General features: G+C 45.6%; 1 non-coding gene across 1 annotated transcript; it reads left to right on the forward strand.

Moving 5' to 3' along the window:
* The first annotated feature begins 9,030 nt into the window (after window positions 1–9,030).
* Window positions 9,031–9,221, forward strand: LOC142431278 (U2 spliceosomal RNA). The gene has a single exon (XR_012780807.1). It is a non-coding gene; the product is annotated as a U2 spliceosomal RNA (small nuclear RNA).
* Window positions 9,222–23,207: the final 13,986 nt, after the last annotated feature.

Here is a 23,207-nt window from a genome sequence, read left to right on the forward strand (position 1 = left end):
GGCCTTCTGTGGTAGCTTTAGAACTCTGTTGCCAATACATATGTACAGATTGTTTGACACACCCTCACCGTAACCCTAACCGCAACCCTAGCCTTAGTCTTAAATTTGACCCTAACGCTGGCCCTAAGCCTAATTGAAACACTAACCATAATCCTAACACTGGCCCTAAGCCTAGCCTTAACTGTAAACCTAACCCTGACCCTGACACAACCTAAGCATAAACCTAAACCTAACCCTTACACTAATCCCACCCCTAACTCTGGCCCTAAGGATAACCCTATCCCTGACACTGACACACTAATCCTGGCCCTAGCCTTAACCCTAACCCAAATCATAACCCTGGCCCTAACCTAACACTAACACCCTAACCTTAACCCTGGCCCTATCCCTAACTCTAACCCTAATCCTAACCTTCATCGTAACCCTAGCACTGGCCCTAACTTCAACCCTAGTCTTAGTCCTAACCTTAACCCGAACTCTCACCATAACCCTAAACCTAACCCTGGCTCTAACACTGAACCTAACCATAACCCTGGGTCTAAACCTAGCCCCAACTCTAACCCTAAAACCCTGACCCCGACCCTAACCCTAACGACAAAAAATACAACTTTCCTCTAGTTCCTAAATGCTTCCTCCCCCTCCTCACCCACTGTTGTGATCCCAATTCTACCTTGCAAGTCTGGCTAGACCAGAGGATGTACACAGGTACAGATAGGAACTGGAAACACAGGGAATCCAGGGCAGATGATCCCTTCCGGACCTGTGGTGAGAGTGGTAATCCCGGGAAGGTGAAGGGAGGGTGGGTTGGAAAGGGGGAACTGATTACAAGGATCTACATGTGACCTCCTCCCTGGGGGATGGACAACAGAAAAGTGGGTGAAGGGAGACGTCGAACAGGGCAAGAAATGACAAAATAATTTATAAATTATCGAGGGGGCAGAGGGGAGGGAGGGGGAAAATGAAGAGCTGATGCCAGGGGCTTGGGTGGAGAGCGGATGTTTTGAGAATGATGAGGGCAATGAATGTATAAATGCGCTAAAATAAAATAAAACCTGAAAGGTATGAGGCCCCTTCAAAAGGTTTGTGGGAAATTCTGTTCTCTTTTAATTGCGTTTTTCACTAACTTGAAGGCCCCTCACAGAGATGAATCAGAGGCCTATGTTCTCGGTGCTTTCCAGAGCACATCCCCCTTCCTCCCAAGAAATATTCACTATTCTGAGTTGGGTGCATTCCCTTCCTGAAGGGGTACCTTCCTCAGGCTGGCCGGATGACCTGTCTGTCTCAGTGACTGGCTGCGGAATGAACATGTGGACGGACAGAAGCCAGAACAGACCAGGTGTGAGAAGAGGGCCGGGGTTTTGTAGCTAGTCAGGCCTCCCACCGCCAGCATCCAGCTGTGTGGAAGATGTAGGGTAATGGCCCGGACCGTGGAAGGAGAAACCAGTCAAAGGGAAATGAAAGCCAGGTGCGGACAGTTTCAGCCCAGGCAAGCTCATGGATGGGTTTTGCTTGACTGGCATTGGTTTGTTTTTGTCACTTGGGCTGTGATACAAACCACGACCAAAACCACTACCATTGAATGGATTCTGATTCACCAAGCCTCTATAGGACAGAGAATCGGTTTCCTGTGGCTGTAAATAGGGGTAGAAAGCCTCATTTTCTACCAAGGAGCATCTGGTGAGTTCAAACTGCTAACCTTGTGGTTAGCAGCCCAGCCACTGTGCCTGTACCAGGATTCCTTTGATAGAGAGCGGTGCCGTTCACGTGTGGTTTGGGAAGGCAGCTTCAGCTCCACCTGGGACGCTGATCGGATGCATACAGACCGTGGAACACTGGATGGAACCCAGCCAGCAACAAGGTGTATAATAGTTTTTCTCTGCAGAAGTTTCAGGCAGGGCTTTAGACTGGTTCATTCTGGTTTGACTCCCTACATTTCCATCCCACAAATGTGGAATCAGAACATACATCTTAACAAGATCTGGATTCTAATTTCAGAACACCTGGGATGGAAATGCTAATTCCCAGCAAGTGGTCCAACCAGAATGAATGGGTCTGAAGGCCTGGTTCGCAGTGTCCCTGGCTGCCTATTAGGGAGCCCTGGTGACACTGCTGATTACACAGCCAGGATTCAAACCTGCCGGCCAGGCCTCGGGAGAGAGATGGAGCTATCTGTCCCTATTAAAGATTCACACCTGACACTCCACCTGCTAGTATCCTCTTTAACTGCGAGCCTCGGATCGCCCTCCACAGGGACCCCCAGCGGCTCCTGGACCACTGTTGCCTCCTGTGCCAGCTCCGCTCCTGCAAATGCACACGCTGCACAAAGAGCTGCTGCTCCCACTGCCCTGTGAGCTGTGCCAAGTGTGCCCAGGGCTGCATCCACACGGGCATCGGACACGAGAGCCGATGTGAATCGGGTGACCTGTCCAGAGCCGGGGATGCTCCCTCATATAACCCTGACCTCTTCACTTCCTCCTTTGTTTCCATAAAACATATAAAGGATAATAATAAAATTCAGAATGGATTGTGATAAGCATCGTAAGAGCTCTCAATAAAATGACTTAAAAATAAAATAAAACTTGGTGATTTTTAATTAAAGAGATTTACAGTTTTTATGACCCTTACGTTGGGTCATTATGAGGTAGAACTGACTCGATGGCAGTGGATTTGGTTTGGGGTTTGGCGGCGTGGTGGGTTATAAATTGGGCTGCTAACCACAAGGTCAGCAGTTCAAGTGCAGCAGGTGCTCTGTGGGAGAAAGAGGAGGCTGCCTGCTCTGATACAGACTTACAGCCTCAGGACCCTAGGTAGCAGTTCCGGGTTGCTGGATTGAGCTTTCGTTTAGTTTTCATTTTTTGCTCCATATATAGAATCATTTTTTGTTCCATATATAGAATCATTTGGGGTGCTTTGGGAGGGGAGGGTCACTTTTGAAATGCCCACTTCCCAAACTATAAACCAAACCCTTTGCCATCCCATCACTGCCCGACTACTCACCATGCCAATTAAATCAACATCTGGGCTGAGGCCTAGCTATTAGTGTTGTGAATTCCCCGAGTAATTTCAGGGTGCATCCCTGCTGTGGGCCCTCTGTGTCCGGGTGTTGCCTGACACTGCGTGAGTGTGGCCTTAGCAATGTTCATCCGAGCACCTTCCATTTCAGCAATCTTCACCCGGATGAAGCAACCGTGGTTCCTGAGGAGATGTATCCTCTCTGATCACTTCCGTGCCGGGCAGGAACACTCATCCACAAGACAAAGCACTTCATTCTGTACCTAGACCAAACACTAGGGTTCAGACAAGGGCACCATCTGCTCAGAACCCCACAAACCAAGCCAAACTCACTACCATCCAGTTGATTCTGGCTCATAATGACCCTGGGACAGGGCAGACCTCCCCCAAACTCTAAACAGGAGTAGAAAGCCTCGCCTCCCTCCCATGGATAGGCTGGTGGTTTTGAACTACTAATCTTGTGGTTAGCGGCCCCAGGCATAACTACTGCACCACCAAGACTCCTTAAGAAAAGGGAGGGGGCACTGGGTGCTCAAAAACACTTCAATACAAACAGGAAGCCAAAGAGAACTGAAGTTTGAAAGGTGGAGTCAAAACATTACGTCAAGTCAAAATCTGGAGTTTTATTTGGTGACTTACCAATCATGCTCCCTGAATATAATTTTACTTCTCACCTTTCTCCCCTCTAGCGGGCTGCGGAATTCCCACAGTCTAACACTTTGGAAGTGGCACCACCTGTTAACGTAGTACCAAAGATACCCACACTGAGGAAAAGAATCTTCACTGAGCACTGAACACCTTCCTGGTAAGGTGAGGTGACAGGGCTGCCTGGGGAGTACGATGTGCCCTCCTCAGCTCCTAGCTTGGAACCTTGTAGGAGAAGCTTTCCCCGAAGGCCTAAGGTGAGGCAGATGGCTGGAGACGGAAAGACCGAAGGAACTGCTTTTGCAGAGATCAGACCACGTGTTTATGGAAAACTAGGAGCTGAGCAGAAGTAGAGCAGAGCATGTGGCGGGAAGAGGGTGCTGACAAGAGGTGAGGTTAGAAACAGAGGTGGGTTGAAAAGTAGAAAGCCTTGCGAGTCTTGGAGTTGGAACGCCACGCAATGAGATGTTAAAAATACATTGTTATTGGCATCTGATTCATATGTCATGCGATGCAGTAGTTCAGCCATATGGACTTGTGCGACCATCACCACAAGCAATTCTAGAACATTTTCTTCTTTCTCATGCTCATCCCCACATCCCCAACTTCCCCCGCCATGCCCCTAGGTAATTGCTGATCTGGTTACTGGCTCTAGAATTTACCCATGCAGAAAGACACAAACAACACAATCAAGAAACAAACGGAACCCAACAGTAATAGCAAAAGAAAACATCGAAAAGAAATCAGAAAATGGAAAAAACTGCAACAAATTTAAAATGGGTCAAAGGGGCGATCAAACGATAAGGTGCTATTAGCATGACTGTATCTGCAATCATGGCTTTACAGTGCCCTCTGTCTGATAGGAAGGCTACTCACAGCCCTGGACTACGATAAGAGGGGGTTCGCCAGAGGGTTAATCCACGTGGGGACCCTGCAAATGGATTTGGGGCTTCCACTGCCATCCATAGCCCAGCTTCCCTCTCAGTGATTCTACACAGAGCTGGGGAGGCCCTGCCTGTCCTGGGGCCCTAGATGGGGCTGTGGGAACACTCCAGCCCCCACCCCTGCTGCAGTGCGACATACAGCATAGGGCAGGTATATCAATGAACTCCAGCGCTCAGTACTGTGGTGGGAACTGACCTTCTAGAGCAATCCCACCCTGCATTTGTGGAACCCTACATCAAGCGAGCACCCCACCCCACTACCTTGAGGAAAAGTTGGAACTCCTCCAGCCCACAGACAGGTGATCAAGTCTCAGTTATCTCCTTACTTACCACTCCATTTCTTCTTTCTGTATAAGCTCATCCTTCTATCTCTCCCACTGCAGTTGGTCTCAACAAGCTCAAGTTTGTGTTGTTTTTTTTTTCTTTTTTTCTCTTCCCCTCTTTCTCCTCTTCCCTTCCTCTCTTTCCTATCATTCGCCACGACTGTCTTCCAGGTCACTACCCACCGCCTACGTAACTCAACCCAAATAGCAGGGGAACTCTAGCCTGCTCTCTGGGAGTGCTGTACACCACGAGGCAGATGTGACAGCCATCGACAACACGCTGCGCTGCTGAGGAAACCTCCATCAGATCTCTAAGGTGATCTCGCCAACTAGGGCAATTCACCCAGCACAACTGGGTCCCTGCATTAAAAGGGCACACCAATCTGCCACCGTGGGTCATGGTCTAAACCCCTCTGGCCCCACATTCAAGCTATCAGGCATCAGCTATCTCTTTATTTTTTTATTCCCTCCTTCTCTCTCTCCTCCCTCTTTACCATCACAGTCAATATTAGTGAACACAATTGCGTTTTCCCTCCTTCTCTCTTTCTTCTCTTTTTCTATCTTTCTTCTCTCTTTCTTTGTTCCCTTCTCTCTCTACTTTTATGATTCTCTCCCTCTCTTTCCTTCCACATACCACTGCTGGTTTCCAGACCCCTACCCTCTGCCTAGGACAACGCTGCCCACCCAGTGGGGAAAGATGCAGCCTGCCCCCTAAGACAGTGCTGCACACAGCACAGCACGGGGTTCAGCCATTTATTTATCTATTTTAAAAATTTCTCTCCTTCGCTTTCTTTTTTCTTCTTTCTTTTTGTTCTTTTTTCACGTTTTCTTCTTTTCTCCTCCTCTTCTTTCTAGCTCTTCTCTCTTTCCTGCCACAGTCTCAGCAGATTCAGTTCTCCTTTTTTGTTGTTTACTCTTTTTTATTTTTTTTACTGTTCACTTTTGTTTACTCTGCACTTTAGTTGTGTGTGTGTGTGTGTGTGTGTGTGTGTGTGTGTGTGTGTGTGAGTGGCTGTTCATTTGCTTGGCGTTGTTGCTCCAGTCTGTGTCTTCTTCTTTCTCTCTTTTTCCTCTCCTTCACTCTCTTTCCTTTCACAAGCCACTAGCAGCCTCCAGGCCTCTCCCCTCCGCCTAGGGCAACTCTGAAGGCCTCATTGGGGGAGCTCCCACCCGAAATTGTTGGCTTTGCTTGCATGTGAGAAAATCACGCCGGTCCTTTTCCATACACCAAGCATCAGGGGGTTCTCCCCTGTAAACAGTGGGGTCATCTCCTGCCTAAATCTCGAAGCCCTACAAGTGACTGGAGGAAATGCCTTCCCAACATTGGTGGTGCTCCATGCTACTGTGGAAACATTTACCCAACCTCCAAGGCGATCTATGTTTATTGTAATTCCCCCTGCCAGCTACAGAGCTCTACACCAAGGAGGGTATACCCACACGCCCTCCTCGGCACTCCAGTTGCAAAAGGAAATACCACAGGCCACCTGAGGTGCTCCAAACACCATGAGGACTGCTTAGAGATCAGTCAGTGAAATGACGCCCTCATGGGCCCACAATAACCCGATCTGTGTCACATGACAGGATGATCCAACTCACATTCCAAATACTGGAATATTGTATGGCTAGGGTAAGAGTGCAACCACCGGAAGATATACTGATAGCCTGACCCCTCAGTACAGCTACTGGCAGGTAGTTCGTAGAAGCACTCATATGAGTCCCCCAGAGAGAGTCCAGCGATCTTCGATTCTGTAAGATGGCTCCAGGCTCTTCTAAAACAACACATAAACAGCAACCAGTTCTAACAGCTTCAACAAAAAAGCAGGAGAAACAGAAGACAATGCCAAAAGAAGTCATGAACCTAACAATGTGCATAGAAGAAGCAGATATTGACTTGCCACAAAAAGAAATATTCAGAATGCTGCTTGGAGTCATAAAGGAAATGGGGGGAGCAATGCAGAAAAAAGATGAAATGATAGAGGAGATACAGGCAACACACCAAAGGGACATACAAGACTTAAGGGATAAAATAACAAAATCCAGTGCCAATAGACAGACTTTGCCAACAGACTTGAGGAGGCAGAGAATCGTACCAGTGACCTAGAGGATAACCAAGCAGACCTCAGCAAATGGGAAAAGCAATCAAATAAGACAATCAGAGAAGCTGAAGAAAACTTGAGAGCCATGTCTGATGCTAAGAATAGGAACAATATTAGAATAATTGGAATTCCAGAGCAAGACACAACAAAGAAGTCAACAGCAAAAGTAGTGAGGGAATTCTTAGAGGAAAACTTATTCATCTGGGGAAGGAAGAGGTGAAATTATCATTATTCACAGATGATATGATTCTATACATCGAAGATTCCATAAACTCTGCAAGTGGAGTGTTGGAAGCAATAGAGGAATATGGTCGAGTGGCAGGATACAAAATCAACAAACAGAAGTCTATCGGGCTGCTCTAAACATCAGACAAGATCATAGCAGAGATGATTAAAAAGGTAGTACCCTTTACAATAGCCAAGCACAAATTGAAATACCTAGGGATATACCTGACGAAAAAAACAGAAAGATTTGTATGAGGAAAATTATAAAACACTACTACAAGAAACCAAGTGCGACCTCAACAAATGGAAGAATATCCCATGCTCGTGGATTGTAGATAGTAAAGATGTCAGTTCTGCCCAAGGCACTATATAAGTTCAATGCTATCCCAATATGAATACCAGCATACTCCTTCAAAGCATTGAAAAACCGAATACCAACTTCGTATGGAGGGGGTAGAATCCCAGAACTAGCAGAAAATTCCTCAAGAAGAAGGACAAAGTGGGAGGGCTGCTCTATCTGACTTTAGCACGTACTATACATCCACAGTAGTCAAAACAGTGTGGTTCTGGTATAACAACAGATATTCAGACCAATGGAATAGAGTTGAAGGCCCAGAAAACAAACAAACAAACAAACATCAGCATACAGGCAACTGATCTTTGATAAAGGCCCCCAAAATATTAAATGGGAAGCAGATGCCCTCTTAAATAAATGGTGCTTGGAAAAGAGGATATCTACCTGCAGAAAAATGAAGCAAGACCCTTACTTCACTCCATGCACAAGAATAAACTCAAGGTGGATCACAGACCTTGAGATAAAACCCCAAACAATTAGGGCCATTAATGAGGGAATTGGGACAAACCTGAGAACGTTGGCACAGGGAACACATAGGCTATCAGAAATAGGGAAGGATACAAATACAGAGGAGTCACAAATAGCCAAGTGGGATATACTGAAGATAAAAAACCTGTGTACATTGAAATAATCCACAAAGAGAGTAATAGGAGAGTCCACAGACTGGGAAAACATCTTTAGCAATGACACATCAGACAAAGGCCTTATTACTAAAATCTACAATACTTTGCAAGCATACAATAAGAGAAAAACTAACTGCCTACTGAGGAGGTGGGAAAAGGACCTGAACAGAAGTTTCACAGAGTCTGAAATCCAAATGGTCAATAAGCATATGAGAAAATGTTCCTGATCTTTAGTCATAAGAGAAATGCATATTAAAACAGCTATGAGATACCACCTAACACCTCAAAGGTAGCCCAATTAAAAAAATTAGAAAGCAACAAGTGTTGGAGGGGCCATGGTGAGATAGGAACTCTCATCCACTGATGGTGGATCTGTAGGTATGTACAACCACTATGGAAATTGATTTGGGGATTTCTAAAGCAGATGGAAATTGAGCTGCCATATGAGCCAGCAATCCCCCTACTGGGAATATACCCAGAAGAGGCAAGGAACAAACCACGGCCACCATCTGTGCTCCGGTGTTCATTGTGGCACAGTTCACAATCACAAGGAGTTGGAAACAACCCAAATTTCCATCAACAGATGAATGGATTAAAAAACTGTGGTACATACATACAATGGAGTACTATGTATCCCTAAAAAGCAGTGATGAGTGTATGAAGCATATCGCCACATGAGAAGAACTGGAGGAAATCATGTTAAGTGAAGTAAACCAAGCACAAAAGGACAAGTACAATATGAGTCCGCTGAGGTAAGTTTATTTTAAAAAAATGCAAAATGGGCACAGGGTAAAAGCTACTGTACACATCGCTTCTCGGCCTTTTGGCTAAGATCAAGTGTAGTATCTGTTCTTATCAGTTTAATATCGCATACATCCTCTATCTGAGGACAATACATTAAATGGATTTTTGGAGCAGGGAGTTGGAATAGGAGCTTGCTCCGTCCACTCCACGCATCGACCTGGTATTGCAGTACTTCCAGGAACGGTGCACCCCCCCAAAAAAAAAAACCAACAAAAAACTGTGCACAACACTCCAGGGGTGAGGTCCAGGTAGCTTGGCAGGGGCCAGATGAAATCCAGGGGTACATATGGTAGCCAACTAAAAAGGAGAGGGGGGGGAGGGAGGAAAGTGAAAAAAAAAAGATGTGTGGTGGGGCAATAGGGCACTGACCCACACAAGGGGAGGGTATTGTTTGTGTCTCCACTGGGAAGGAGGGACCAGACTTAAATTCAGTGTTCCAGGATGCAAATGCAGCATGCTGACATGGAGAGGGGAGCCAGTGGAGGGGCCTGAGGGCTCTGCCCCCATACCAGCTACCTGGACAACTGTCCCTCCCCAAGAAGAGTTTACTTTTGAGGACCGCACTGAAGCTGCAGCTAGGGGAGAGAGGCATGTCTGATTAGAGTACATGGAGCAAATGAAGGGCAAGGAAGAGAGAGTGGATCACATCCTGGCCCACCAGGCCTGGAGGACAATATCACCACTCCAAACAGCCAAAGCACAGAGTGGATCATATAGCTCATCCCACTATGAGACACGATGTCCCTCACTGACCCATGGCCCTACAGGGGCCAACACTGGCGGAGACTCAGTGTTGTGACTGGACTGGACTGACCCTGAAAAACCGAGGCAAAACACTAAAGGTGTGTGGCAGAGCAATGGGGCGGGGGGAGGGCAGCAGAGCAGGGAGCTCCGGAGGAAATGCAAAGGATAGACTTTGGGCCAGAGCATGGCAATCCATCGGACTCGACTGGAGGACACGCCTGAAGGTCAAAAATCAGACCTTGATCTATTTACAGGTTTTTCTTTCTTTTTTAAATTTTAATTAAAAAAATAATTTATTCTTGTCTTGGTCATTGGTTTTCTTTTTTGTTGTCATTGCTGTGTTCTCATTCGTTGCTTTGTCTGGCTATGCCTTGTTTTTTGGTGCACATTATTATCTTTACAGATCAATCTAGATAAGATAGGCTGGATGAACAGTGTGGAGGAGAAATCAACGGGACAGATGGTTCTGGGGGGACATGGGAGAGGGGAAGAAGGCAGTAAGGAGGTGGTGTTGACCAACCCAGGGACAAGGGAGCAACAAGTGATCCAAAATTAGTGGCAAGGAGGGTGTGAGAGGCCTGGTAGGGATTTAGCAAGGGCAATGTAACCGAGAGAAATTACTGAAACCAAAATGAAGGCTGAGTATGATAGTGGAAAAGAGGAAAGTAAAAGGAAATATAGGAAAGAACTGGGAGGCAAAGGGCATTAACAGAGGTCTTTTATAGAGGTCTAAATAAAGGCATGTACATATGTAAATTTTTTATAGGATGGTAGGAAATTAGATCTATGTGCATATATTTATAGGTTTAGTATTGGGCATTAGATGAACATTGGACCTCTACTCAAGTACTTACTCAATGCAAGAACATTTTGCTCTATTAAATTGGCATTCCATGATGCACACCTTCCTGACACAATTGCTAAAGACAAAAGTGTGCACCAGCAAAGGTGGTGAAGAAAGCTGATGGTGCCTGGCTATCAAAAGATATAGTGTCTGGGGCCTTAAAAGATTGAAGATAAACAAGCGGCCATCTGGCTCAGAAGTAACAAAGCCCACATGGAAGAAGCACACCAGCCTGTGTGACCACAGGTGTTGAAGGGATCAGATATCAGGCATCAAAGAACAAAAAATCTTATAATTGTAAATGAGGGGTAGGGCAGAGTGGAGACCTAAAGCCCATCTGTAGGCGGGCTTACAGAAGGGTCGTGGGTGCAGTGCAGCAAGATGATACATACAATTTTTCTCTAGTTCTTAAATGTTTCCTCCCCCTCACTATCATGAACCCAATTCTACATTACAAATCTGGCTAGACCAGAGGATGGACACTGGTACAGATAGGAACTGGAAACACAGGCAATCCAGGTCAGATGATCCCTTCAGGACCAGTGGTGAGAGTGGCGATACTGGGGTGGGAGTGGGGGTGGTTGAGGGTGGGGGTGGAGGGAAGGTGGAGTGGAAAGGGGGAACCAATTACAAGGATCTGCATATAGCCTCCTTCCTGGGGGATGGACAACAGAAAAATGGGTGAAGGGAGACGTCGGACAGTGTAAGATGTGACAAAATAATAATAATTTATAAATTATCAAGGGTTCATGAGGAAGGGGGGAGTGGGGAGGGAGGGGAAAAATGAGGAGCTGATATCAAGGGCTCAAGCAGAAAGCAAATGTTTTGAGAATGATGATGGCAACAAATGTACAAATGTGCTTGATACAACAGATGTATGTGTGGATTGCGATGAGAGTTTAAAAGAAATAAACAACTTGGGGAGTAGACTGTTGTGATGGCCGAACAAACACAGTACATGCAACTATTGTACCAAACTGTACACTTCAGAATAGTTAAAATGACAAACTTTTCATTATGTACATTTTACCACAAACAGCAGCAACGAGAACCCCTAAAAGGACTTAGGCTTGTTACCGAGGAGCAAGTCAATGTGGCTTTGGGCACGAGACAGCTGAGGAACTGGAAATTAGCCAATGATTTCCCATCCTGAGAGATTTGGATCAGGTGGCTTGGAACTCTGTTAAAGATAATCAATTTCCTGGAACCATGAAAGGCAAGCATTTCTCTAACCTTCAGCGGGAGATGCTCACGTGCTCTCACCTCTGCTCCGCTGAGAAACTTCACATCAATTAGCCTCGGAAGGAAATGAAGCAAAAGGAGAAAATGAACGCTTGCTAAATAAATTAGAAGCGGAGCTAGTTGGAGCAGATATTTCCTATCTGGTCAGGGAAGCAACTCATTTTGGTTTTATTTTATCCTTCCCTGAAAATGCTATAGGAGAGGTTACAAATGGAAATGTAAAAGAATTCCTTTTTGTAGTGTGTGTGTGCGTGTGTGTGTGTGTGTGTGTGTACGTGCGTGCTCTTTAAGACCAGAATGGCCTAATATAATTTAGTGGAAGTAGATTTAATATAGTTGGCAATCACAATTAAGTTCTACAATGACAGTTATCCTGGTGTGTGGGCACATGTTTCTGGAACATGTGTTATTTATAATGGCAATGTAGCCTCTCCTTTGGATTCATTTATTGTATATGTAGTCATAGCCGTGTAGCTTCCATATCCAAAATGGGAAGCCTAAGAGATATACAGACTGAATATTGAAATTCTATTTGCACAGAATCAAGCATTTGCAATTGTGTCTTGTAAACATTAAAATAAGGGCAGACTTTCTTAAATTTACAATCGCACATAACTTGTGGAGAGCAGATCACTTAATTCAAGATTACTTAAGTCAACAAATATCATAAAGGTTCCTGGTCAGTTATGTTCATTTAACATACAAATGTGGCACTTTTGTATTATATTCATTACAACCCTGCTGGAAAATTTTATCTACAGAATTCCATATTTGCCTTCAAAGGAAAATGCTTTCGTGATATAACTCATCTCTCCCAGATTGAAAAACTTTGGACATTTAGGGCTGTGAAGATACTGTTTCCTTTCCTCTTTTTTTTTTAACAGACTTCTTTTTTTTACATGATATGTCTTTAAAATTCTACCCATCTCCTTTTTACAATTTTAATTTTTACAATATAAATGATGTTCTTCATTAAGCAGACATAATAGATAATCTTTGAATGTTACAAGCTATTCACTGAAGATACATGCTTAGACAGCAACACGGGATCTTGCAAGGAAGTCAGTGAAATGTGATCTGAGCCCCTGCTGGCTGTACCTCGTAGCTGGGATGACTGGCTGAGGCTGACGTTACCAGGACAGGGCTCTCTTCATCTATGGTGTTGACTGAGAGGCCATTGCTAGTCATGGGTTACATGGAAGGGAACGTGGAACTGGTCCGACTCATTTTGGAATGACTGGTTTTTGCACAAGTCCACTGGGGAAGTTTTCATGTTTGAGGGGTCCCTTGGGATGCCTGATAACTGAGCAGCGATGTTGCTTGTGACAAGTCTGTGTCAGAGTGACTAGTACACGGGGTTCTGGGACAGTGTCTGGTAAACAGGAAACATGATCACAAATGTGGCTGAATCCCGGAAGTTGGCCCACTTGACTTCCGTTGCGCTATTAGCTTAAGAGACAGTACCTCTGACTGGAGTGTGAGCTGAGGTGAGAGTCCTCCTAGGGAACTGCTGGTTTTCCCTTTTATTTAAATGATAAATATCCCTCAATGATGATATCTTCATCTGAGCACTAGTATTGACAGGCTTGGAGGAGGACAGCACAAAGTTGTTCTCTGCAGAGAGTGATGCATGTCCTCTTCCAGTTTCTGGTAAGTCAGGTGTGATCCTGATTCACCTAATCAGGAATGTAGACTTTCATCTAGTTTGCTGAAGGCAAATGCGTGAGAAGGCGTCGTCGTCGATGGTGGTGATATTAGGGGCCATCAAGTCAGTTCTGACTCACAGCAACTCATAGAACGAACCCCTTCCTGGCCCTGAACCATCCTCCCGATTGTTGTTGTGCTTGAGCCCGTTGTCACAACCACTGTGTCCGTCCATCTCATGGAGGGCCTTCCTCTTTTTCTCTCCCCACCTGCTTCCCCAAGCATGATGTCCTTCTCCAGGGACTGGTCTTTCATGACAACAGGTCCAAAGTCCATGGGAGGACATCTCATCATCCTTGTCTCTAAGCAGCATTCCGGCTGTATTTCTTCCAAGATAGATTTGTTTGTTCTTTTGGCAGCAGGTGGTACTTCCAGTACATTTCACCTGAGTTGTAATTTAAATGCCTCGATTCTTCTTCAGTCTTCCTTATTCAGTGAGGAGGTGGGACAGCAGTGGAATCAGATTTCTCGGGTGATGTGTTAGTTTGGGTACAGTAGAGAAACAAATCTACAGAAACTCATATATATGAGAGAGAGTTTAATATAAAGGGTAAATGAACATTAAGAAAGCATCCCAACTCAGTGCTGCCCAAGCCCATAAGTCCAATATTAGCCCAAATGTCCGACACCGATCTACAAAGTCCTCCTCAATCTCACAAAACGCACACAATGATGCCAACTGCAGGAGGAAAGCCAAATCAGTGAACATGTAAGCATCTCAACACTGGCAGGTGTCTCCACACGGCTGCTCCAGCACCCAGGACTGCATAGGGGTAGGTCCATGTGGTTTCTCCTCAGGGATGTCTTGCAGGAAGTGAGCCTTGCCAGCTGAAGCAGGGAATTGCCTAAGGCAGCCGCACCCTGGTCAGACCATCAGAAAGCAAGAGTCCCGAGAACTAGAAAGGCTAGGTTCACTGAGCCATTTATTTCTCTGTCCTTCAATTAATGCCACATGTGTTTATCAGCCAGGTTGGCACAATACACTTTAACTATCTCAGGTGGTGACTTCTTGGCTCACTCACTTCCTCGTATAGGGAGGTCTTGAACATTCCTCTGCTATGTAGGTTCTCTTTGTTGTTTCGTAGGCTCTCTTTGGTTGACGTTGCTTTAGCTTTTGCATCTAGGATGTTTTACATAGACTATTTCCACCCACCACCACCCCTAAATACCTCAGAAGTCTTATCCTCATCAAGGAAGTCGGGTTCATATTCACCAAGAAAAATAGAAATACCTTCCTTCAGAGAGAGTCACTGAACTTGCTAGCAGTCTGTGTATATAGACTCTGGCTGAGAATCTTGGTGAGCTACCTGCAGTCCTGCAGGAGCGCCCGGGTGTTCCATGAACTCTGTTGGGTCTCTCTCACTTTGTAGGTGTTCCATTCTGAGATGCTGAGTTCTGCTCCCCGAGCTGCTGTCCGCGTGGCCGGTGGGTTGTGATGGGGTTGTCTTGCTGCATTGCAGGTTCTCTCTCAACTTGGGGACACTGAGAATAGGCTCATTTCTCTCACTGTTTTCAAAATTTTGTTTTTTGGTTTTTTTGTTTACTTTTTGAGGAGATTTGACTGGTGGAGGCCCTAGCAGTGTTACCGGCCTGTGACGTCACTAAGTCTTTTATCTTCTGTATGTGTTGAATCTGGTTGTGGAAGTTTCATTTTAGAAAATGACCACTGTCTGTTCTTGACATTGCTTTTCCACCAAAGGCAACAGCTGGATCCACCTGTGGAAGCTCCGCTGATGGTGCTGCCCTAGAATAAGGATAGTGTCCGGGACAAAGTCGCAGGGACAGCTTCAATGCCTGGAACACCCCTTCTCCTGGCCACTAGTGGCTTGCTCTCTTGGGCACATTCTGCAGCTACTGGTGCACATGGGCCCTGCTTGTCCACCTGCCTGGTATTATTCTTTTTTGTGGAAAACAATCTCCTCAATTACCAAAAAAAGTTGAAGTGTTTGCCTAGGGCGCATTATAATTTATTGTGCTTTCTAGCTGAATTACCATTTCCAATTAGTAACTGGGTCTTGTGACATTACGGTGTGTGTCTGTCTATGCTGTTATTAAATTCTATTGGCATAGCTTGGTTTTATATGAAGTTTAAGTCTTGGTGCTCTGATTTTATGCACGTCCATTTCTTTATGACAAACTCTTAAAAATATGGCCAATTAGTTTTATTTCTCAAAGCTCCATACATTTAAAATAGCTGTGCTTTTAACAGTGGCCTGCCAAATAGCTCTTGAAAAGGACCATTTATTTTTGTCTTTTATTTTTAAAGGATTGGATTTTAATATACTATCAATACGTGCTTTCCCCTTTAATCTGGGAAAGCACATTTAATTTCAGTGGTGAAATTGACAGCCTCCATTTTTATCTTTAATGAACTTTTCAGTTTGGCTTTCTTCTTAAAGGCTCATAGAAGAATTTATCACCAAGCCATAATGGAAGTGCTGAATGGAACTTTTGCAGAATCTGCCCAGCTCCGAATTTAGTTTGGCTGACCCCGTTATGAAAAAGAGAAGTCACCCCTCCCCCCAGAAGAATTTATTTCAGAGGACAGCACTGAAGCTGCAGCTCAGGGAGAGGGACATGTCTGATCAGAGCACACAGGAGCAAATGAAGGGGGAGGAAGAGAGAGTGGAACACATGTGGCCCACCGAGCATTGATGAGGACATTCCCACTCAGAGCAGCCAGTCCACAGAGAAGACCATATGGACAGCCCCACTATGAGACACGACGTCCCTCACTGACCCATAGCCCTACAGGGAACAACACTGAAGACATAGTGTGGGAATTCCACCCGATCTGATGCCACTACACCGAGGCAAAACACTAAGGTCATGCAACAGTACAGCAAGGGGAACAGAACAACAAAGTCCCCAGGGAATACCAAAAATAGACTTTGGGGCCAGGGCATGGTACCCCATTAGACTCGACCAGAAAACACTCCTAAAGGCCACCAAACAGTCCTTGAACTAAACACAGGCTTTTCGTTGTTGTTGTTGATAGTTTTTGTCATTGGCTTTTTGTTGTTGTTGCTGTTGTTGTTGATGCTTTGTTTTCTTTTGTTGCTTGGTTTTGCTCTGTCTTGTTTTTGTGCATGTTATTATCTCTGCAGGTCTGTCTAAATAAGACAGGCTGGATAAACAATCTGGAGGAGGAAACAACGGGACCAACGGTTCCAGGGGGTGTTGAGGTGGGTATAGGAGGCCTGGTAGGGTGTGATCAAGGGTAATGTAACTGAGTGGAATTACTGAAACCCAAATGAAGGCTGAGCATGATAGTGGGACAAGAGGAAAGTCAAAGGAAATAGAGGAAAGAGCTAGGAGGCAAAGGGCATTTATAGAGGTCTAAATAAAGGCATGTACATATGTAAATATATTTATATATGAGGATGGGGAAATAAATCTATGTGCAAATATTTATAGGTTTAGTATTAAGGTAGCAGAAGGACATTGGGCCTCCACTCAAGCACTCCCTCAATGCAAGAATTCTTTGTTCTATTAAACTGGCATTCCATGATGCTCACTTTCCCGATACATTTGCTGAAGACAAATGGGTGCATAAGCAAATGTGGTGAAAAAAGCTGATGGTGCCCACCTATCAAAAGATATAGCATCTGGGGTCTTAAAGGCTTGAAGGGAAACAAGCGGCCATCTCACTCAGAAGCAATAAAGCCCACATGGAAGAAGTACACCAGCCTGTGTGATCCCATGGTGTCGAAAGGATCAGGTATCAGGTATCAAAGAACATAAAATCAAATCATTGTGAATGAGGGGGAGTGTAGAGTGGGGACCCAAGACCCATCTGTAGGCAATAGGACAACCCCTTACAGAAGGGTCACGGGGAGGAGATGAGCCCATCAGGGTGCAGGGTAGCAACAATGAAACATACAACTTTCCTCTAGTTCCTAAATGCTTCCCCCCACCCCCACCCCCACTCCACTATCATGATCCCAGTTCTACCTTATAAATCTGGCTAGACCAGAGGAGGTACACTGGTACAGATAGGAACTGGAAACACAGGGAATCCAGGGCAGGTGATCCCTTCAGGACCAGTGCTGAGAGTGGGAATACTGGAAAGGTGGAGGAAGGGTGGGGTGAAAAGGGGGAACTGATTATAAAGATTTACATATAACCTCCTCCCTGGGGAATGGACAACAGAAAAGTGGGTGAAGGGAGTGGATAAGATATGACAAAATAATAATAATTTATAAATTATCAAGAGTTCGTGAGGGAGTGGGGAGCAGCGAGGGAGGGGGAAAAATAAGGAGCTGATGCCAAGGGCTCAAGCATAAAGCAAATGTTTTGAGAATGATGATGGCAGCAAATGTACAAATGTGCTTGACACGTGGATGTATGGATTGTGATGAGTTGTACGAGCCCCCAATAAAATGATTTAAAAAAGAAAAAGAGAAGTCAACAACAATATTGATATGAAAGAGGACTGATTCGGCTCCACCACTTAGAGATTTGAGACCTACTCATTTCTGTTCAGAGTTTGCATGCCCAGTGCAGAGAGACAGACCCAGAGTCTACCTCTTAACCAGAGAACCTGATAACTCTGATTCCGTCTATTTGGGTGGGACATGCAAATTCTCAGCAGGGGGTGGGTGTCAAATCAGAATGAAATGGTCCAAAGCCTACCTTTTAACTCCCAACCACGGACTGCCTTTTGCTTGAGGTTTTGTTTTCTAAATGGAGATTTCCAGAGAATAATTGCTACACAAATTCTAATTCATAAAACAAACCCTGCTGTGGTGTCAATTCCTGCTAACCAGCCACCCTCTAGGGCAGTGTAGAACTGCTGGCTAGGGTTTCCAAGACTGTAAATGTGTTTGGAAGTCAACTGCCACCCTTTTCTCCGGCGGAGCAGCTGGTGGGTTCAAACTGCAGACTTTTCCATTGTCAGTCTAATGCTTAATCCACTGTGCCACTAAGGCTCCTGAATACTAGCTGCCAGGTGTTGAACACTTACACTGGTCTATGCTCTTTACAAATATTGTCTCTTGCGATCTACGCATCGGTGTCATTTTAAAGAGTAAGAATGGCATTTAAAGCACTGTAGTTAGGCAGACAGTTAAAATCTTTCCATTAGGTCCCCTGTGTTTAAATCCTTGCTCACTGGCTCTTGAGATCTTGGGCAAACTACTTACCATTCATTGATTCATCCAACAGAGACTGGGAGCCTGTACCCAGTGCTCAGTACATGGGGCCTTCAGCAATGAATTAGACTGCAGCTGCCCTTCTGGAGCTTATCTACGGCGTGAATCAGACATTATAGGGAATCTGCCGTGCAAATTGTGAGGTGTGGAGAGAGTGGGTGGGGTAGTCACAGAGAGGGAATGAAAGGGCTGATGGAGGGAAGGCGATAGGCGATGGTTGCTCTCAGGAGGTAGTGAAAAAGCCCAGTCCTGAAGGAGTTGGACGGAGCTAGGCCAGTAGGAGGAGAAGGCAGGGGCAGAATAGTCCAGGCAGAGGAGCAGCATAGATGAAGGCCTTTGGTCAGGAATATGATTGGGGACCGAAAGGGGCCAATGGGACTGGACCTTAATGTGCCAAGGGGAGGGGCATGCCATAGCAAGGACTTGGGCTTTGGGTTTATGCTTTAAAGACTTTATTCGTAGACCAAGAGTTTTCTATAGAACAAGGGACGCTGCATGGCTTAAAATCAGGGAAGCTTTTACCAAATTTATTCCATCTGTATGCCCAGCAAATAACCCAAGCAGCTGGATTTGATGAAGAGCGGAAGAGCGGGGCATCAGGGTTGGAGGAAGACTCATTCAAAACCTAGGATGTGCTGTTGACTCAACCATGCTTGCTGAAAGAGAAGAAGGCTTGAGGCACTTATGAAGATTAGCTCCAACATAAAACAAAAATCCTCACAACGGAACCCATAAGCTATACTCTTGACCTCACCCCCATGAAACCAAACTCACTGCCATCTATCTGTTTCTGACGCATACTGACCCGATAGGATCGAGTAGGGCTGTTTCTTTGGGTTTCCTAGACTGAAATTCTTTATGGGAGCACAGAGCTTTAGCTATCTCCACAGACTGGCTGGTGGGTTTGAACTGCCAACCTAGGCGTTAGCAGCCCAATGCTTAGCCCGTAGTGACACTAGCACTCCTCTGGACCAATAAGCAGCATCACAATAAATGGAGACCAGAGTAAAACTGTTAAGGATTTCATTTGGGTTGGATCCACAATCAATGCCTATGGACAACACATTGGACAAACTTACTGGAAAAAACATTTTGCAGACTAAGGTGTACCTGGAGCAGGAAGTGGGGGAAATCAGGGCAGCGGATGCAGTAACTTAGAGGCGAAGTCTACAGAGAAAAGAGAGGCTAGGTTCCAACTTTGAGTCTGGGTAGGCAGAAGAGGTTGTAGGGAGTGGCTGGCCACAACTCTTAGTTTCTGGGATGGTTTACCCGAGTTCTTGCTTCTCTATGCTGAAAGAATTCATGCGGCACAAGCACTTCTGTGATCCAAGTCACTTTTATGAGGGAAAGGGACGTTTCAGGTATGACAGTCTCAGCTAGTACATCCTCGCCCTGGAAAGCATGCAAGGCCACATAGCGGGGGGTCGTGGGAAAGTTCCAACCGAAAATGGCCACTTCAGGGGAGCACGAAAAACCCACATGGAAACGAGTCCCGAGACCCAAAAGAGGAGTCCTGGAACCGAAAATAAAGAGTGGTAGCCAGGAAAGAGTGCGTGTGCACTGGAGAGAGTCCACCCTCTGGCCTGAACGAGAGGGGCCTGCCCTCAGTCTCTGCTAGTTCTCTTCCTCTCCTCTCTGGAGGGTGTGCGTGTGTGAGTGTGGTTGAGGGTATTGGCAGTTCCTAGTGGCTGAGCTTAGGTACCTGTGTGACCTAATGTTGCTGGTGCCTAGTGTGCATACCCAGGTTGACCTTCACCTGCACCTAGGTGACCTTGGCCTGAGCTTGCCTAGCTGTGGATTGCCCCCATAGGTACTTATGTGTGTCTGATTTCTTTCACCACCCCCCCCTTCTTGTGGCCTGGCCATCTGATTTTCGCTTAGCGTAGGCATTCGGTGGGGACAACCCCCTTTATCCCTAATCTTCCTGCCGCTCACAACTATTGATTATTGCCATTTGATTAGCCAGGGCCTCTCCTAGCGGTCAGGAGCCCTTGGGAGGTTGTGGTTATGTGTTGGGTTGCTGACCACAAGGTCAGTAGTTTGAAACTACCAGCCACTGAACAGTGAGAGTCTCGGGAACCCACAGGAGCAGTTCCACCGTGTCCTACAGGGGCACAGGAGTCAATTCCCATGGCAGTGAGTTCCAGTGTGTCTCCTCACAGTGTGAAGATTCCTGTTGCCACACTGAGGTGCAGCCTCGGGTACCTGGCTTTTCCTAGAAGGAAAAAAAAAGAAAGAAAGAAAAATGCCTGCCAAGATGCATATGCTAAATTCTATGGTTTTTTAAAAATCATTTTATTGGGGGCTCATACAACTCTTTTTTTTCTTTCTTTATTTTTAAAAATCATTTTATTAGGGGTTCATACAACTCATCACAATCCATCCATCCATCCATTGTGTTAAGCACATTTGTACATTTGTTGCCATCATCATTCTCAAAGCATTTTCTTTCTACTTGAGCCCTTGGTATCAGCTCGTTGTTTTCCCCTCCCTCCCCCAAGTCCCCTCTCTCACAAACCCTTGATAATTTATAAAGTATTATTATTATTTTTCATGTCTTACACTGTCCAATGTCTCCCTTCCCCCACTTTTCTGTTATCTGTCCCCCAGGGAGGGGGTTGTATAGGTAGATCATTGTGATCAGTTTCCCTTTTCTCCCCCACCTTCTCCTTACCCTCCTGGTATGGCTACTCTCAGTATTGGTCCTGAGGGGTTTATCTGTCCTGGATTCGCTTGGTTTTTTGTTTTTTTTTAAGTGTTCAACAAATATCATACTTTGCCTTTCACTTAAAAACAACAGTAGCCAATAGGGGTCCTCCCCACCCCCTGCGGATTCTGGAAATAACCATTGTTCTCAAGGTTAGTGATAAGACACTCCAACGGCTGGGTCCTCTTGCCACTGGCAGGTACTAGGACCTTCAACAGGGATTAAACTACGCACTTCCCTTTCAAATCCCCTAGCCTTCCAAATAGACTAACACTTTACTTCCTCCAGACACTGTTAGGAGACTTGCCTCCCTCGGTGTGGATAACAAACCAAACTCGCTACCATCCAGTCAATACTGACTCATAGTGACCCCACAGGTCAGGGTGGAGCGGTAACCCTTTGTGGCAGTAGAAACGCCCCCCCCCCCACATACACACACTTTCTCCTGGGGAGTGGCTGCTTGTAAGCATATGCCACCAGGGCCCCTCCTCAGCTCCAACGAATTTCTGAGTCCTATAGACACGTAAGCCCCATAAAGTGCCTATAAGTCCCATACATTTGTTAGAGCAAAACACCAATTTGTATTACAGGAACCATACATACTGCCTTTCCTTCCTGCGCAAAACCTGCTTACAGCTCTTCCTTCATGCCCAGTTCCATCCGACAGGCTTCATTAGAAACCATTTCCATTTGCCAGCTTGTGTTTGGATGTGGTTTTGAAAATAGTCTTAACTGAACTTTCTGGTTCAGCTCTTTGGCACCCTGCTTTAACTTTTAAAGTGTGTGGAGCCTGGCGTGAAATTTCTGCTCAGAACAAGCGTTAGAGGTGTCAGCTCCACAAGGTTTCCTGGGAAACTTCACCAGCACGCTCTGCCACTGAGGTTTAAGGATAATTTGCCTGGATCTCGTCAGCCAAAGGAAGCTTTCTAATCAATTATCACAGAGCATGAAATAGAGGGCTGAGAGAGAACGGAGCATCACTCACCATTGGAATTGCTCAGTGTCTGCCACTAATATTTACAAATGTTAATTGATGTCCACACAGAGGGCCACATTTGAGGCAGTTGCATATAGTTTCTGTGGATGGCTTTGCAGGGAGTCATTTGGGGGAGGGGAGGGGAGCTTCAGGCTGCACCTTGTGACGCTGAAAGAGAGGGTCACGCGCCAAAATGACGGTCTACAAAATTTCTGTGCCTTATTTCAGCAGACATTTATTTTAAAAAATAAGACCATCCAAGGTGCCCTGTGGACTCTGAGGGTTGTGTTGGGCTACTAACCACAAGGTCAGCAGTTTGAACACCGCAGCCGCCCCTGTGAAGATGTGCAGCATTGGAAACACAAAGAAGCAGTTCCACTTTCTCCTACCGACTTGTTAAGACTTGGAATCAACCCTGTGACATTGGTTGGTGGTTGGGAGTCATAAAAAACAAACAAATTGGGGGACATTGAACCTAGCTTGTGTATATTAATGTACCTACAAGACTAAAACTCAGAGCTAATCCACTTTTTGAATTATCTGATGTGCTCCGGTCAGGGTCGCCTTCATATCCTGATTTCCGAGGGACTTCTGAATCCCTGGTTTCTTTGGCATGTGGTAGAAACACACGCTGCTGTTTCTGTTGCTGCCGGTGTTGCTACAGTTGCCATTTGTCTCAAGTTTTCAGGTGTTTTAGCAACCATACTGTGGCAGGTAGTACTTGAGAACCCACATTGATAAATTATCTGAGAATTAGGAAGTAATTAAAGGGAAAAGGAGGAAAACCACTTCCGGCAGAATGGCTGCATT

This window comes from Tenrec ecaudatus, chromosome 17 (assembly GCF_050624435.1).
Source record: "Tenrec ecaudatus isolate mTenEca1 chromosome 17, mTenEca1.hap1, whole genome shotgun sequence".
In the NCBI taxonomy this organism is placed as follows: Eukaryota; Metazoa; Chordata; class Mammalia; order Afrosoricida; family Tenrecidae; genus Tenrec; species Tenrec ecaudatus.